Source organism: Netta rufina (assembly GCF_964035555.1).
Source record: "Netta rufina genome assembly, chromosome: 3".
Taxonomy (NCBI): Eukaryota; Metazoa; Chordata; class Aves; order Anseriformes; family Anatidae; genus Netta; species Netta rufina.
In genome coordinates, this window is record NC_140125.1 from 84,733,336 (window position 1) to 84,750,556 (window position 17,221).

The 17,221-nt window shown below is 41.4% G+C and overlaps 1 long non-coding RNA gene across 2 annotated transcripts in view; it reads right to left on the reverse strand.

The window, feature by feature from the left end:
• Positions 1-529: 529 nt before the first annotated feature.
• Positions 530-17,221, reverse strand: part of LOC311208337 — a 36,938-nt gene continuing 20,246 nt past the window's right edge. For both annotated transcript variants that reach the window (XR_014618332.1, XR_014618333.1), the window contains exons 2-4: positions 16,994-17,053; positions 3,315-3,446; positions 530-1,327 (exon numbers count right to left, since the gene is read on the reverse strand). This is a non-coding gene — a long non-coding RNA (uncharacterized lncRNA). The remainder of the gene's footprint in view (positions 1,328-3,314; positions 3,447-16,993; positions 17,054-17,221) is intronic.

Below are 17,221 nucleotides of genomic sequence, written 5' to 3' on the forward strand. Positions count from 1 at the left end.
GGCCAACAGCATCCTGGCTTGTATCAGGAACAGCGTGACCAGCAGGGCTAGGGAGGTGATCGTCCCCCTGTACTCAGCTCTGGTGAGGCCGCACCTCGAGTACTGTGTTCAGTTTTGGGCCCCTCGCTACAAGAAGGACATGGAGGTGCTTGAGCGGGTACAGAGAAGGGCAACGAAGCTGGTGAGGGGCCTGGAGAACAAGTCCTACGAGGAGCGGCTGAGGGAGCTGGGCTTGTTCAGCCTGGAGAAGAGGAGGCTCAGGGGTGACCTTATCGCTCTTTTTAGGTACCTCAAGGGAGGCTGTAGCGAGGTGGGGGTTGGCCTGTTCTCCCACGTGCCTGGTGACAGGACGAGGGGGAATGGGCTTAAGTTGAGCCAGGGGAGTTTTAGGTTAGATGTTAGGAAGAACTTCTTCACTGAAAGGGTTGTGAGGCACTGGAACAGGCTGCCCAGGGAAGTGGTGGAGTCACCATCCCTGGAAGTCTTCAAAAGACGTTTAGATGTAGAGCTTAGGGATATGGTTTAGTGGAGGGCTGTTAGCGTTAGGTTGGAGGTTGGACTCGATGACCTTGAGGTCTCTTCCAACCTAGAAAAATTCTGTGATTCTGTGTGCTATGACTTATAATATGAAACGGCTTCAACTTCTACAATTTTCCATGAAACACATTGCCTAGCTTTGTATGAACACATGAGTAGATGTAAAGAGAGAGTTGCAAAGCTGACATCTTGTATGGTACTACTCTGTTTGCTAATACATATTTACCTTTGGCATATATATACATACTGATTACTTTGCAACAGTTGGATATGTATACATACATATGTTTTGACATCGGCACTTATAAAAATATTTATATATACAAACACAGATGCGTATGTGTTGCTTGTATAATTGTTGCAAAATAGGCAGAGAAAAATAACTGAGGCATGAGCATGTACAGTTGTCACACTGAGTATTTTGAATAACAGACTACTGTATGTACATATAATGCACATGTGTACTGTTTCTCAAAAAAACAAACAAACAACAAAAAACAACACACCACCACTAACAAAACAAAACAAAACAAAAAAACCCCTACTTGTTTTCCCATCAGTAGGCAAAACTACAGGTCATATTTGTGTAAAATAACAGCATATAACATTACAGTAGTAACAACAGACAACTTAATATACTGAAGGCATAGAACTTCCTGAAAGACTATTTAAATGGAAACCTTTGTCCTTTCCACAGAGAGATAAGCTCTTCTTCAGGTCACAAATTGCATCTCTTTCCCAAAAATATCACCTTCTGTCTGTTATATTATTATAGTTAAGCATCCAAACACTAAATAAAAGAGAGAGAGAGAGGAAAGAGAATTTGGGAAGCAAAGACATTTACTAGGGAATAAATTAGTTACTGACTAAACATTTTCAGCATTTTGATAAGATGTTTCTTGCGTGCCAAGAGACATTGCTGAGTAGGTGTCAAAAGTCCAAGCAGATTCAATCTAAAGATAACCTCAGAGAACATTCCCTGCCAGCATTTTGTTGATTTTAGCAGTTCAATATGTTTCACAACCTGAGATGAATTTTCATTACATATTGTTGGTAGCATATGGTGCTGCGGGAAGCTCCAGTGACCTGACTGGAATTTTTCACCCACTCAGGAACAATTTTTGCCATTAGGCAGCCTGCATGGGGGCTGGGGTGCAAAGTTCTTGCTGCGCTGAAGCTGAAGTACATAGCAACCATGTTTTGAAGATGCAAAATCTAAACACAGTTCTAGGAAAAGACAGAGCTTCAGAATTAGAGAAGAGGTAAATAGCTAGGCTCTGGGGAAATCTGACTGCTGGAGACTGCTGCAGATGCATTTTCTCATAGAATGCAAGAAAGGGTAATAGGTCTTGCTCCCTGTGGTGTTGCAACTCCTTTATTTCACACCCACAACATAAATAAAGACACAGGTCCCTGGGTAGAGGGTCTTCTGAAGGTGTGGGTGGGACATTAATGTCTCTTTAAAATACCCTTTACTGCATTCCCAGAAGTAATTGTGGCTTTGGGGCTTGTTGTAATTCCTGACACTTCAGACTCTGGGAGATCTGCCTTCAAAGGTATGCAGATGTCCAGTGCTGCTGTGAGGTCAGCTCATTTCAGACAGATGGTGTGCCCAGATGCATCTAGAGCAGAAGCAGTGGGGTCTGTAGTTCCCCCATGAACACTAGTGGGTGCCAGGTGGGCTTCCAGCCATTCAGGCAGGAGCTTTCTGATGGCCACAGAAACCTTCAAGCCATGCTGGAGCTCAGACTGCTGCTGTGTATACTCAGCTGTGCACAAGGGGCAGCATCCTTGGGTACAGACCTCTTCAAGGAGATGCTCAGGGTAGCTTTGTTTGTTCCTAGGGATCTGTTTTTATCACTTTGCTGGCTCTGCTGAGCAGTGCTGTAAGAAGCTAGATGCTCAAGAGCAGCCACAGTTGTGTACCAAGAGTCTTGACTTTGAAAGCCTGTTTACCCATTTTGTCTACTTTGAAATAGTGAGGTCTGAGTGGGATGAAATTTGCCGTCCTGTTGATTGGGCAAAAAGCAGACCTTCTGCACCATGCTCCACATGTTCCAACTCTGTCATACCCTATAAATATGCTCTGGGTATGCCCATGTGGGCACATCTGGAAGGCCCACTCATCTCTTACCAAGGTAACTTCAGAGAGAAGAAACAAATGCCTGTAAGCCAAATGATGCAGCAAAGCCTCCTGACTGCAAACTCTCAGTGTGTGTATCCTCGAAGTCATCAGTTCCCAGGAACTGGCAAAGTAAAAATGACTTTTCTAAGGACAATGCTGTAGCTCACTGTGTAAAGAAGCATGTGGCTGAGGTAATATGTTGCTACTGTATTTCAGGTATTAAGAGGAAAGTACAAAGGGGAATCAAGCAGTTGTCTCAGAATAGTCGTCTTTTTTTTTTCTTTTTTTTTTTTTCTTGTGGCTGAATTGTACCCACAAGTGTTTTATAACTATGGACATCCTTATATATGATATTACAGTATGTTATATTATATAAAAGCAATAAGATAGGAAAATGCAATGCTTTAGTCTAATCTTCACCTATCTAAGTACTTGTTAAAGCAGGAACACCCATTAGTATCACTGATAACCTTTGCTGGATCTTTGTTAAAATACATTTTGTTTTACAAATAGGATAAAATTTCTGACACAATCATAGCAAAATAATTCAAACATTGTTTATCTTTTGACTTTATGCCTATCAGTCACTGTTTAGACCCAGACTTACAAACAGAAGCAAATCATATTTACACAAAAGCACACTAACCCCTACCTTTTAGAGTACAAGATGAAAAAGTAAAGGAGAGCTGAACACATGTGCCACTTGAAAAACTTCAAAATGATGTTGGTTGATTTTTGTCAACACAAGCACAATTTGATTGAGCAACTTCTTACAGCATGACATCTGAAATGGCCAGAAAACAGGAAAAAGAATCCCAAAAACATCAGTATGCTTTGGATTAGATTATACAGGCTGGAGGAACAAAATACTAAAGAACTGATCTACATACAGGCTACAGGCAATCCCTGTTCATAACAATTAAAGAACTGAACTTCCTTATTAAATATAATTAAATTTAAAGTAACCATCGTACCACACTTGCATGGTGGATGAGAGCATCTCTTTTGCTAAGTTTATTTGCTGTCCAACAGAACAGAGTCCTCAACCTGAAGCAGGGTCTCTGACCACTGCTGGAATAACATGTAAAAGGATACTTTAACATTGCTCTTTGGAGACCTGGAATTAAGTTTTCTGTTTAGCTGTGATCATTACATTGACAACACAGTTTGAGGTTATGAATGTTTTGTGGTTAATGGGGCTCTGGAGATCTGGGTTCAGCTCCTGGCTCAAGCACAAGTTTTCAGCTGCTCAATTAATCTTCGTGTGCCTCAGTTCCTAACCTGTAAAAGTCAGATAATAACATATTTTCTTCACCATCCTATGTAAGTTTCAGCTAGTTGGCATATAAACTCTCCAGGGCAATGATAGCCTTTCTTCAGGTCTCTGTAACACCAAATACAATTACGGTCTGGTCTTGCTATGTTTCTACAAGATATGCTCTATCAGAACAAAGAATAAATGCAAAATCTTTCTCAGTCATGCTAGATTTTAATTTCTTGGTGAAGCTCACAGTCTCACTTTACTCCAGTTCCCCTGCATAGCCCTTGTAAAGACTTCTTTTATTCTGGGCCACCTTCTAGATATCACTCTGTATATAAAAATTCTTCTGACTCTGATGCGATGCTGGTATGCTTCTTTCCCCAAAATATGGGATGTCTCAAATTATTAAAGAGGATATCAGACCCTGCCATCTGACAGTGCCATCAGAATGCTCCACAGTCCACCAATCAAGGAAGAAATAACCATTTATTGCTAAGTATTCAATTAAAAAAAAAAAAAAAGCATAAAGATTGCTTTCCAATTTCATCATTATCCCTCTTCCTTTCCCTTTTTAAAAAAAGGATTACTGGTGTATCGATTATGCTGTTGAGTGAATTGTCTTCCTTTTCTGCACATTTTCTTCAGTGAATATTCAGAGAAATAAACCTATTTTTGAAGGAGTAACACCTTCCTAAGAGAATTGCAGTGCATTGACAGAGTATCAAAAGTAATTTAATTCAGACCCAAAGAGGAGACTTTGCACTATGGCACTGAGTATGCACAGAGCCATGTTTACTTATCTTCATCTGAAGAAATTTCTTCCCCACAGCAATGCAAATGGCACACTTCAAATTATAGTTATTAAATCCTAAAGAGTATAAACACACCAAAGTGAAGCGGGGCCTGGCATTTTTAAAGAGCCTTTGTAGATTTTTGTTTCATTTAATTTTTACCTGCAGTGGGTAGTGGAGTGGTTCTACACTATGGCAGTAGAGGCAAAACATATTCCTGATACTTATAAAAATGTTCACTCCTTTTGCATTTTCAGTGGGTTCTTGACAACTTTGTTTCTATGGTCCAGTTATGCATGATGAAAAAAAAAAAAAAAAAAAAAACTAAAAGAAAAACAAAAACACGTCCTTTGCCAGTTTTGAATTTACTACCTTTTCATTCATTGAATGGTCCCTTGCTGCTCTGCAGGCGTGATGCTTCATATCTATCATTTCCAGTTCTTTCATTATCCCACAGACTTGTACATGTCCCTTCTTATTGTTCTCTTTTCTAGGATGATCAATTCTAACCTTTTCAATTTATTTGATGTATGAAAGCTTTTTCTGAACCTTTGCTCTTTCCCATCATCTGTCTACAAACTCCTTCATTTCCACCACATCCTGATAGATATCTGTGGCTGGTGCTGCATAAAGGATTCTGGAGAAGTCTTTGGCATGGTGTTAGAGACACACATCCTAAGGGAATTTATATTCTTCTGTCCTATTCTTTGTTTCAGCTGCCTTTAAGATGTTTTTAGACAGTGCAAGTTTTTCTGCAGTGATGCATGTGACTTCCCTAAGTTAGTGCAAGAGGGAGGGCACTCATGCTAAAGAACTACAGAAGCTAATTTTTGCTTCCCTGGCAGGTGGATTTGTTAGAGGGAGACAGTAGGACTTTAACCTGCAGTGTCCTTATCCACACCAGATACAGTGAGAGTTCCTCCCAGTAGAGAAATGCCCCCAGGTGTTTAAAGCATTTACAAACAGCTCACATGTTCCTGCTTCTCTGATTAAAAATAAAGCATTTTACTAACCCAGATTTGACTGACAAGCTCTTGACATGAGATGCAAAAGTCAAATAAGAAAATAAATGAAAAAATCTGGGCTTCCAGCAGGTGTGTCATTGATTTGTAATCTTTTAGGTAAAGGTCTCTCCTAAGATACTGCTCTCTGCAGACAGGACTCTGGTTATTATTCTGTCTGCAGAAGGTTTTTTTCCAGATAACTTATCAGCCTATTTTCAAAGTGAACTTAGTGCTACTGAAAGATGCCAATTCAACAGCTGATGGACTGTAGTCCCTCCTTCAGAGGGACATGGGAACACATGTACTCCCACGAGCTGTTCCAGCTCCAACGTGCTGGCAATGTGACTCAGTCCAAAGGGAGCTTTCTCAGATGGAGAGAATTCATCTTCTGTACTGATATTTATATGACCCTAATTACTGTGTTATCTAAATTATTCATAATCTAGAGCTGTACCATTGTAGGAAAATGGGGCATTTCAAAGGTACGCATGCAGTCACACATGCCACACTCCAGAGCCACAAAGCAGCAGCCTGTTCCTCAGCCAAGGCTGCTGCCACAGTGTCTTACCGAGGTGGGCATGTGGGAATGTGTGTTTTGCTGTGGGAGATGTGCAGCAGCTGCTGAGTGTATGCCTGGCAAGAATTTGCCCACACTCCTTCTCTTCCTGCCCAGCTGCAGCGCTTCATCCAGGCTGCCATTTGGATGGCTGCACGCTGGATATCCGTCTGGTTTATCTGCTGCATTAGCCAAGTAATGCACATTAGTTTGGTCTTTGCTATTTATCAGTATGTGAATGTGCTTTCTCAAAACAGGGAAAAACCAAATTCTTATTTCATACAACCCAGCAGGTTCTTAGGCATTAAACTCTAGTTTAAGGATACACTGCCTCACTCACTGACTGAGACACCTTATCCTTTAGTTCATTTAACTCTGGAGACATTTTCTAATTCCCCATAAAAGTTCTAAATATTGATTTCCTTTCTCATTTGGCTGGGAAATAAGGCCAGGATTACCCTGCTGAGAGCAAACACCCAATTTCCAGAAAAGCACGCTGCCAGTCCCTGAACTGCTGTTTGGTGCCATCCCTGTCACTCTTCCCAAGCAACTTAGGTGACGAAGCTCCGAGCAGCTGACTGAGAGGTGCCCCTGCACCACTTGCAGCCCCGCAGCCCCCACCGGGGCACTTTGGGCAGTTCACTCAGCTGCAGCCAGGGCCTGCTTACACTGCTTGGGGCTGCTGGGGATTGCAGGCCTTGCCCGGCACTGTTCGCAAGCAAGGCTGCCAGAAGAGCCAGCAGAGCTGCCAAGCAGCAAGCAAGATATGGGGCATGCCAACGAGGGGAAAGGATGACAACGGGCCCTCCCAGTCGGATGTAGATATGCTGGTCTGAGCAGGGAGCTGGCAGAGAAACTGCAGCCCCAGCATTTCAGGCAACAGAAAGGGATGAAGTCTGCACAGGGCAGAGGTTCACATGACTCTGGATGGTGGAGGCCTAAAGCACAAGTGAGTCAAGGTGCAATGCTCTCCACCCTAGCCACAGATGACACAGCTGGGTTAATGGTGTCCACAGGTGCTCTGGTGGCACCAGGGCAGGCTACATCAGCCGTGATGTGATACCTCCTGCTCTCTGAGCAGCTCCTCCAGGTCACAGCAGGGATCGCAGCAGGTGATGTACCCTGCAGCTGCTACAGTTCATAGCACTGATGACGGAGTATTTGTGCTTACATGACTGGCCATGCATGGAGATTGCTTGAGGCATAGGCACACTTTGTTTTCCCTGCCTTACGTCATGCCACCTTTTGCTACCTTACTGTGGGACACTGGCAGAGAGATGGGGCAAACTGAGGGGTCAGGGGTAGAATCTGGTGACTTGGTTCACTGCACATGAAATGTTCAATCCAGCCCAACCCAGATGCGCAGAACACAGGAACAAACCATGATGGAGATGTTTCCTGTTGACCATAGGAGTCAAACTACCCAGGTTTATCCTCAGGTATCTCTTTGTAATGGAGTTCTGAAAGTCTCCAACTGCTGTGCTGCAAAAACATCTCTCAAGAAATCTTGCCAGACACCATATTCACATCCACAGCTTCGTTCATTGCCAGCTCTTAAATCACCTGTTGTTGGCAGACTCCATCAATAAGAACGGCTTTCTGGCAATTATATCAGCCAGCTTTCTTCTTTATATAGCTGTGTTGTTCTGCATTTTGCATCAGCTGCTGTGGTTTGTGAACTCTTCTTGAGAGCTTTCAATTGACATATTTGCCTGTAGTTTCCAGTTTTAATACCCTTTATTGCAGGTACAATTCTCTCGCACATACACTGTTTTTTTGTTAACAGACCGTTAAGCCACTAAAGAGCCTTCTTGGGGGGTAACAGCTGAATCCCCCTGAAATGTTCAGAAATGTAAGATGGATCCTGCAAACCTATCAGTCTGCTTCCAAAATCCCCAGTGAGGGCTTGGATTTTGGGGATGGTTGGCTGGGGATTAGGTGGAAGCTGTTATCACAGGCTGGCTAGGTTGTGTATTTCCTTCAATTCAACCCCTGCTGTGCACAGAGCAGCAATGTACCTAACAGCTGCGCATTCTTTGCTTCCCTTTTGAGCCCTGCTCTGGCCAAAAAAGCCTTTATCAGAGGATGCATTACGGTACCTTTGTTCATTAATGATAACCGAGGTAGAAAACAATTTCTGCTTCATCTCCATTCCTTGTGCCATAAATCTCCATGGAAAAATATCTTCTGGGACTTCACAGCACTAGAAGTCAATTGCTAAAGGGAATTTATATAAACAGTGCCAATATTTGGCAGCAGGATTCAGTATATTTCTTTGATGTCCACAGTCTGCAATTGCAGAAAGGCTTACTAGCCCAGCTTGAGGGAAAAGGGGTGATACCTCTCTACACTTTCGTGTTCTTTTTTTGGAGTATCTGCATGCTTGTCTTTGCCTGAGTCATTATAAAGACCAGAGGATCACAGTCAGCCATTGGTATGGGAGGGCGCCTGGATGCTGCTCTTGTGGGAATTCCACATTCCCTTCAAGTCTTGCGTAATGCTGACTTTCCCTCGGACTCTGTCCAGGATTGCTTCCTGCCAGACACTTTTCCTCTAGCAACGGCACCATATGAGGAAAAAAGAAACCTTATTCCCTATTAGGGAAACACCTCATTCTTCCTTTTTCCCCTCAACCCCAAGATACATTAAAACTGCCATTATATAAACATAAAACAACACTCTAATGAAACTGTCAGTGTCTTTTCAGGACATCCCAATAATTTGTGTCTAAAACACACGTGTTCCTTGTCAGTCTTCCTATAGTGTAACACCCTCCTTCTGCCACTAACTAATGGCACAGCTTAAGTAATCTCTGTTATGACACTGATGGTCAAGGGTTTAAATCCTGATGATCAGTCAAAGCAAATGTCATCACAAAAGCAGTGACTTCTTTCCTTACTCTTTTTTCATTTTATTTTATTTTATTTTATTTTATTTTATTTTATTTTATTTTATTTTATTTTATTTTATTTTATTTTATTATCTAAGAACTGCTGCTCATGAGATGTGTATACCTAACTGGCTCAGATGCCTCAGCAGGTAAGAGCTGCCACACCATTTGTGTTTCAGCAATGGAAAAAACAACCGCTTATGTAATTCTCATACTGCCAAAAATCCACACCACAGATGAACCATCACAATAAAAGCTGAATTACTGCATGGCCAAATAAGCAGTCAGAAAACAAATACCTACCTAGAAGAGCTGCAAAAACAACTTAGAGGTTATGTACAGCAGAGCTGTGTATAACTATCAAAATTACATCTTAAACACAGTTCTAATGACCAGGCTGCATCGTAAGCATTTAATTAACTTTTGGACCATAAACTCTGAGGATGTACAGGCAACAGAGAAAAAAGCTAATCATATGGAATGAGATACCAATCCTCTTGTTTGCAACTGTATGCTCTTAATTTGCCTTGTTTCTGCTCGTGAATGACCATGAATCAGACTTTGTGTTTACTGGCAATGGCAGCCTTTATGTCAGCTGAAAGCTAAAGCATACTTCCTATCATTTAATTTTACCAAAAAATTCACAAGATGCATTTATGAACATTATGAACAGGGAACTCTCTTACTCATGAAAACATGCAGCTAAATTTAAATGGTGTAATGCCAATGAAGGGGTAGAATTACAGATGTCTGTGGTGGCTAGAGGTCCTCAATGTGAACAGGTGTTTTGGTAGCATAAACCTCCCATGTTCACCCCCCTTTTTTTCCCTTTACCTCCGCTCAGCCCCTGCCATGCTGTCTTGGCCCCACTGGATGCCAGAAGGGTAAGTAATCTCTGCAGTGTTGCAACTTTTGCATTCACCACGGGACAATTCAATTTTTCCAAGTCAAAAGCAGGGCATTACCTTTGCTCATGCTCCTTGAGCAATAAAAGCTAGGAAACATAGTGGACAAAAAACATAAAAGAGAGGTAGGGGACTCAGTAATATACTCATCAGGTGATATCTCTTCAGGAGAGAAGGGAGCTGCTGTGTATCAAGAGGTTGCCTGTAATAAGTGAGGGTGCTGACACATACAAACAAACAAAACCAACAAACTGAATGGGCACTCCTGTTCTGGGGAACAGTACAACTCATTCTCTCTCTCCCTTTCCTGAAAAAGGAGGAGAATTTCTGGACTGGGTAGGAAACATTTCTTCACTTTCCTGTGAAGAAGTGAGACAGCTGAACTCTGTCTCCCCTCCATGTGTTTTTTGAACTTAATTCCTACTCATGGCTGAGGTTAGTACAGGTGAGCCCCGGAGGCAGCATAACATGAAACAATAAAACAAGTCCAACCACTGAACACATTTGTGCCATGACCCAGATTTCATCAATGAATGGAAAATCCCCAAGTTGAACTAGGAAAATATTCCTCAGATTCATTAGAAAATTAGAAGCAAACAGAGGCTTGAACTCAGCATTGCAAATACACTTACACCTTATTTGTTCCAAGAACTATGGAGCACAGTGTGTTGCAGATTATTGTAAGTTTGCCTGATGGACGTATTATTACTTTTATGTGGCACACCACAGCAGGAAATATTTACTGTGATTTTGACCAAGATTCCCGTTACAGAACTGATGTTCTCATGACTGGAAGACTTTCAAGTAATAGGGACATGCTTTTTTTCAATGTCAAATAAAAATGTAGAAAAACAAACAGATTTTAGAAACTGCAGCTTCCCTTCCCTTCCCTTCCCTTCCCTTCCCTTCCCTTCCCTTCCCTTCCCTTCCCTTCCCTTCCCTTCCCTTCCCTTCCCTTCCCTTCCCTTCCCTTCCCTTCCCTTCCCTTCCCTTCCCTTCCCTTCCCTTCCCTTCCCTTCCCTTCCCTTCCCTTCCCTTCCCTTCCCTTCCCTTCCCTTCCCTTATTTCCTTGTATAATGAAATGTTATGACTGTAAGTGGTAGCCACAGGATAAAAGTAGCATTGTAGGAAGTATCAAAGAAGAGAAATTACAGTATTGGAACAATTGCAGTGACAGGCTAACCCAAAGTTTATCTGATCTGTGGGATGTGCTAAAAAAACTCCCAAGCAACGTCTTTGGCCTTGGCTGCTCTTTTTGATAACCACATTCTGGGCCTGCATACCAATAACAGAAACCGATTAAAAATAGCATAGTATAAAGGAGTGAGAGCAATGAAGAACTTGTAGAGGTGGGCAGGGATAAGCTGTTGGAAAGACAAAATGGAGAACAAGAGCTAATTAGTCCGACTGGCCCTGTAGCTGCCAGCCTTGATCAGCCCCAAAGAGCCTGCAGAGCCTTGTCAGGGTGCCAGCAGGATCAATGAGGACCAATGACCTTGTGTGCACTCCTTGGTGGCCAGGCCTGCACCCTGATGGACTTTTTCTTTAACCATTCAGAGGCTGGATTGTAGTACTTGTTCTTTTTTTTTTTTTTTTTTTTTTTTTACAGCGAGGTGCTTTATGACAGTGTTGCACTTTGGTTCACTGCTGATAGGAAAGCTTTGAGTCCACAGGTTTGCATAACAAAGCAAACTGGACAAAGGTCAGGGCTGGCAACATAGGAGCAATGCCAGCTGTTGGCAGTCCAAGTATTGTCCGTAGTCACGTCCTGATGTAAAAAATATTAAACTTCTGTAAATGTGAACCTTGCCAACTGTACTAGTGGCCACTTTCTGAGCGGTCACCTTTCTGAGAGGTGATTTTTCCTGTGAGGGTAGACCTGAGGAAGGAGACAACCACTGAGCTCTCTGGGAGCCAAAGGGAACTCAGCCATGTCCCCATGATAACAGCTGTGTAAGTGTCATTATTTAAGGTGTTGTCAACAGTATGTTCTGCATTGCGAGGGCAAAAAGGGAAACAGAGAGATATATTAAGCCTGTCTGATATGGTGACTGTACTGAAAAGAACAAAGAGCATCTCATGTTGTTTAGAGTTAGATGCCTAGGGTAGGATTTGTCTTGCCTAGCTTTATATGTCTGTCAAGTCAGTCATCTCTATCTGAGCTACACAACTTTGTCTGTCTGCATAGTCAGTTGAGGAGAACAAAAGCTTCAAGAAGGCAAATCACTCAGTCTTATTTTAGACACCCATAACAGTTAAACTACAGCGTCTACACTGTAAACATTCAAGATTTTCACTATATATTGCTTCCAGTCTGATCCCAGGGAGAGGACATCCACCAGCCATCAAAGCACATCCTCAGGAGTCTTGGGATTCATGCAACCCAAGATGGTTTGCAGCATGATAGCATGCAGTCTGGGGAGGTGACTGGGAGATCCATTACAAAGCATACTCCTGATCTAGGCAGAGGTGCAAATGTACACACACACAATCTCTTTATAGAAGAGAGAGCATCGAGTAAAGTTCATTGCCAGGGAGGATATTCTGATCTGGTCCTTATCTACCACGGTCAAATGAAGGTGATCTGCTTGCTTTATATTTGCATTGAGGAAATATTTCTCATAGTAGCAAATATTCATTAAGAAGCAATGTTTCAAAGACAAGAATGGTCTTTGAGGAAAGTAGATTTCTAACTTTACATTCAGAAGTTTCCTTTTCTACGGACAAAGAAGCAACCTGATTTGGCACCCATGACATCCATTTTTTAGTCAGTGTTATTACTGATAAAAATTAATATTAGTACTATTTACATTTTGCTTATGGCAGGTGTGGCAGGAGATAGGAAGTGGGGACTGGAGTACGCAGGTTAATCCCTGATTTATTTTCATTCATCTACTACCTTGACCAAATATTTTGACAGTATTCCAGATGCACTAAATGTTCCACAATTGCAAAGATTGCTGACCATATAGCTGCACAGAGAGACTGATACAACAGGGCAGAAGAAAGAGCAACATCAAACATGGTGGTAGAAAGGTGAATAAGTGCATCTTTGCAAGCTGGTTTTACACACACACTTTTTATGAGTTGTTTTATACTCCCTACAAATACTTAAATAGCTATTGCTCTGTGTCTGTGTTTAGGGGAACTCTTGTTCTTGTTACCACACATCGTTGATCAGGCTTCAGCTGACAAAATCCTCAGTATTGCAAGGAAAGGTAATTTTTACCCTTTCACAGAAGTTAATGCCATACTGATTTTGCATAGTCCGGGATTATTCCCTCACTGAGCCCCAAGCTTCCCCTCCGAGTCAGCAACTGGGGCTCCTACACAAAGAACAGCACAAGAACCGAATGTACCGAGATTCACAACAGTTTTCTAGAATTAACACTTAAAAATGATATTTCATCTCAGTTAAACTGAAAGAGAGACTTCAAGCATGTGGATTTGAAGCTATGTGTTGATACGTCACTCTGACAAGTGCCAGCAGGACATTTACATGGTGCACAGGCTCCAAGCTGTGAGTGCAGAATCACTTAGTGTCACGTGCTCTGTGCCAGAACAGTTGGGAATCTCTTGGGAATTCTTTTGTTCTAACATTAGTTAAGATATGGGCTCAATAATATTCTTAATGACAATACCTAAAATGTACAAAGGGTCAATCACCCTGTAAAGGAACAGGAAATAGTTGCAAAATATGTAGGGAGGGGCTACTGTTAAAGAAGTCCAAGGAAATGTGTTGCCCCAAGTTACCTCTGATGTCTTCTGTGACTAATGCATCCTTTTTCATAGAACAGCACAGATTATACACCTACCCATGCTACCTAATGAGGTACTGAACCAAACACTTTCATATCTTAAAGAAAACTGTTATTTTTCTCCTGAAGCTTATACCTGATTGAAGGGAAAACTTCTGATCCCTGAACTCACAAAATCTCTGGGAAAGCAGTAAGATATGAAATGGTGAGTCACAGAGAAAAAGTCTTGCATTTCAGTAACAAACACTTATTGTCAGTGCAGAAAAATAAAGCTGGGACTGTATACCTTCAAATTTGCAAATGTACTCTTGCACTTAAAGTTGCCTGAATGCATTTGCAATAAAAGTCAGACAGGTAGGCAGACAGAGTAGGAGTTCCTTTGAAAAGTGCAAGTGTTGCATGGGGAGAAGAAAAATGTTTTAAAGAGCTATCTAAACAATAAAAGGAAAAAAATCTTAGTGTATGAGAAAGTGGATGTAGCACCCACTACAAGGAAATTGCATGGTGAAACACCTAGGTTAGGACACTCCTGCCTGAAGCTGCAAGAAGAGAAGCAAAGCAGCAAGAAATGTAATTGGAAAAACATCTAGATCTTCTATGGAGGAAAAATGAATGGATTTGTTTGTTTGTTTGTTGTTTTGGGGTATTGGAGAATTGTAGCAACATGTTGGAATGACAATCAGAAATATGAGACTGGGTAGTAGGCAAAAGGTCAGAAGTGAAGAGAGAGGTTTGTGAGTCACCATTCAGGTAGCACCTGGAGCACATGAGGCCATGAAGAACTGTACACATGGGGATATATACTAAATCTTCCTCATCCTTCATCTTTCGGTTAGTTGGATTTATTACATCTCAAAGCCAGGGTTTCTTTAAGGTCCTACTTGTCTTCTGCCTACCTTCAGCATGCCCTTCTTAGACCCTGTGCCTTTGCATTTACACTAGGGACATAGCCAGCCTTCAGACTCCGGAGTGTCTCAAACTACCCAATGTTTACACAGAGAAATATCAGCTATAACATCTGAAGCATCTCTTTCTCCACACAAAAAGTAAGATTTTGAGGTCAAAACTGGCATTCTGAATACTGCAGTGTGAACATAACAGGTACCCGTGGATGGCATTGTAAGCAGGAACATCTCCCAGCCATAATTCACTACCATGAAAGGAGGAGAGGTAAGTAGCACCCGCCTTTCTGCTTCTCACATGCAGGAAACTTAACTATAATATCAATAGCACACTTTCACAGCAATTAAATAAATGTTTTGAAGCAATGTTCAAACTAACTTGTTATGGCTTGTCACATGGTGGAATAATCTGACTGGAAAATCCCTTTTCTAAGCTTCTCAGGATTTATGAATGTGTTTTAAAGAGTTACATATGAAAAGTGTCCTTAATTTTTGTGTGCCTTTGATGTAAACTCCTCTTCTGCTTGTTCTTTTTCTATGTTTATGTTTCTATGTTCATCTATGGAGACTGCAAAACTGGAACTATTATTTTCTCTGAACTTATTAGTGCTAAGAAAGTTGATGCTGCAATTCAGATTTCAGGCTACAGGGCCTAGAAACCTATGTGAATTCCAACCCACATTAGTTTATAGAGACCTATTAGATGGCCATTTCTTGAAAAGGAGAAAAGTAAGCTCTCCTGATCCGTCTCTTTCTTGGAACAGCTTTCATATGCATACACAGTCTGAAAGAAAACAAACCCTACATGTGCAAGTTTATGGAAGAAGGTCACGACATTTCCACCAAAAGGACATGATCCTGTTCCTGTTGAGATTACTAGTTAAATTCCCATCAGCTTCAGACAGAGTTAAGGTGGAATGTGAACAAAATCCAGAATAGCTCCCTTGGCTGCCTAATACATTTTATGCAGTTAACGTTAATGTTTTTAGAAATTTGGATTTTAGACAAATGATAGAGATAACTGGGAAGTGGAGGAGCTAGAAGAGAAACAGAGAGAAATGTTTTGTCTAGACCAAAGGAATGTTGTTACAATGTGTTCTTTAAATAATAAATTAACATTGAAATTTGAAATCAAATAAAAATGTTTTTGTTTCTCAATGTCCATTTGCAAAGACCATTTTGTTTGCATCTTTCTTCCCATAAAATGGATAAGTTTCATCAGAATACAAATATTCTTGTGCAAAACTGCTGCCCTCCTGTACTGCATTTTAAGCAAGCAAACTTTTCACGTAATTGATAAGCTTTGTTTATTTGTTTATCATTTTGGTACTCCAAGCATAGGTAAGATACATCATCAAGAAACAGAAACAGCAGTTCCTTTTCTGCTGAGTGTAAAAATTAAACATAAAGAAGATACTGTAAATCCCACGCTGGTCATGAGGGTTTTGTGGGATGAGGATAACCTCTGAAGGCAATGAAAATGACAGGGTACAAGGATCAGGGTTTTGATCGTTGGGTTGGACTAGGTTTACTTATGAAAGAGTCCAGATACAGGACAAAGGTCAATGAGAAGGATGATTTTACCCACATGGAACTACCATGACAAAAGTAGAGCAATCCAGGTGCTCAGAAGAGGGTATCAAGGACATAAACACCTACATGTCCAACAACAGACCCCTTTGGAGCAGCAGCAGCAGGAGGTCAAATGACATGACCAAAAGTCACTTCAGATGCCTGTGAAGAGGCAGTTGAACTGCTCCTGGGGCATTTTGGCTTCCCCACTTCCTGCCTTCTGACTGCTCCCTTGACTGCTCAGCCCTTGGCAGCAGCACAGGACGGTGAAACCACAGGCTGGTTTTCTGTGGAATAACCCAGTCCTAAAGAAAAGCAGCTTTTGGGTCACAATGGGCTGGAGATGCACAGGAGTACAGGTGGAGATTGTAACTGACTGTTGCCAGAGAAGTAATTAGGACAAAGCCAAGCAAGCAGCAGCTCTTTTAACTCACAGTTTATTCTTCATCTTTTAATTGTGTATGTAAATTGGTGTGTTTTTATGGCTGTGATCTCATCAAACCCAACCTCAGATTTCCTGCTGGCTCTGATATGAATTTTGCAGTGTCCATTGGAAACCTTAATGCTAAATGGAAAAACCTCTTCTAAGAGGGAACAGGACTAACTAGAGAGAATATATGACAAACACTCCTAATTTCTCAATTTGAATATGAATTTAGACATTGTATTTTTAGATATTTTTTATTCCTGACCTGTCTGACTTGAAGCTGAGTTTCTCCAGCTGGATATCCTCAGCTTCCCACCATGGAAATCTGAAAAAAAACACTACAGTAAGGCTCTAATACAATTACTGTGAGTACAGCAAGATCCACAAGGCTATCTAGTTTGACCATTAAATTGTATTACATGCAGACTACAAAGGGAGAAAGCAGGGGGCAGGAAATGAGACTGTATGTATCAGCTTCCATAGTATTGGATTG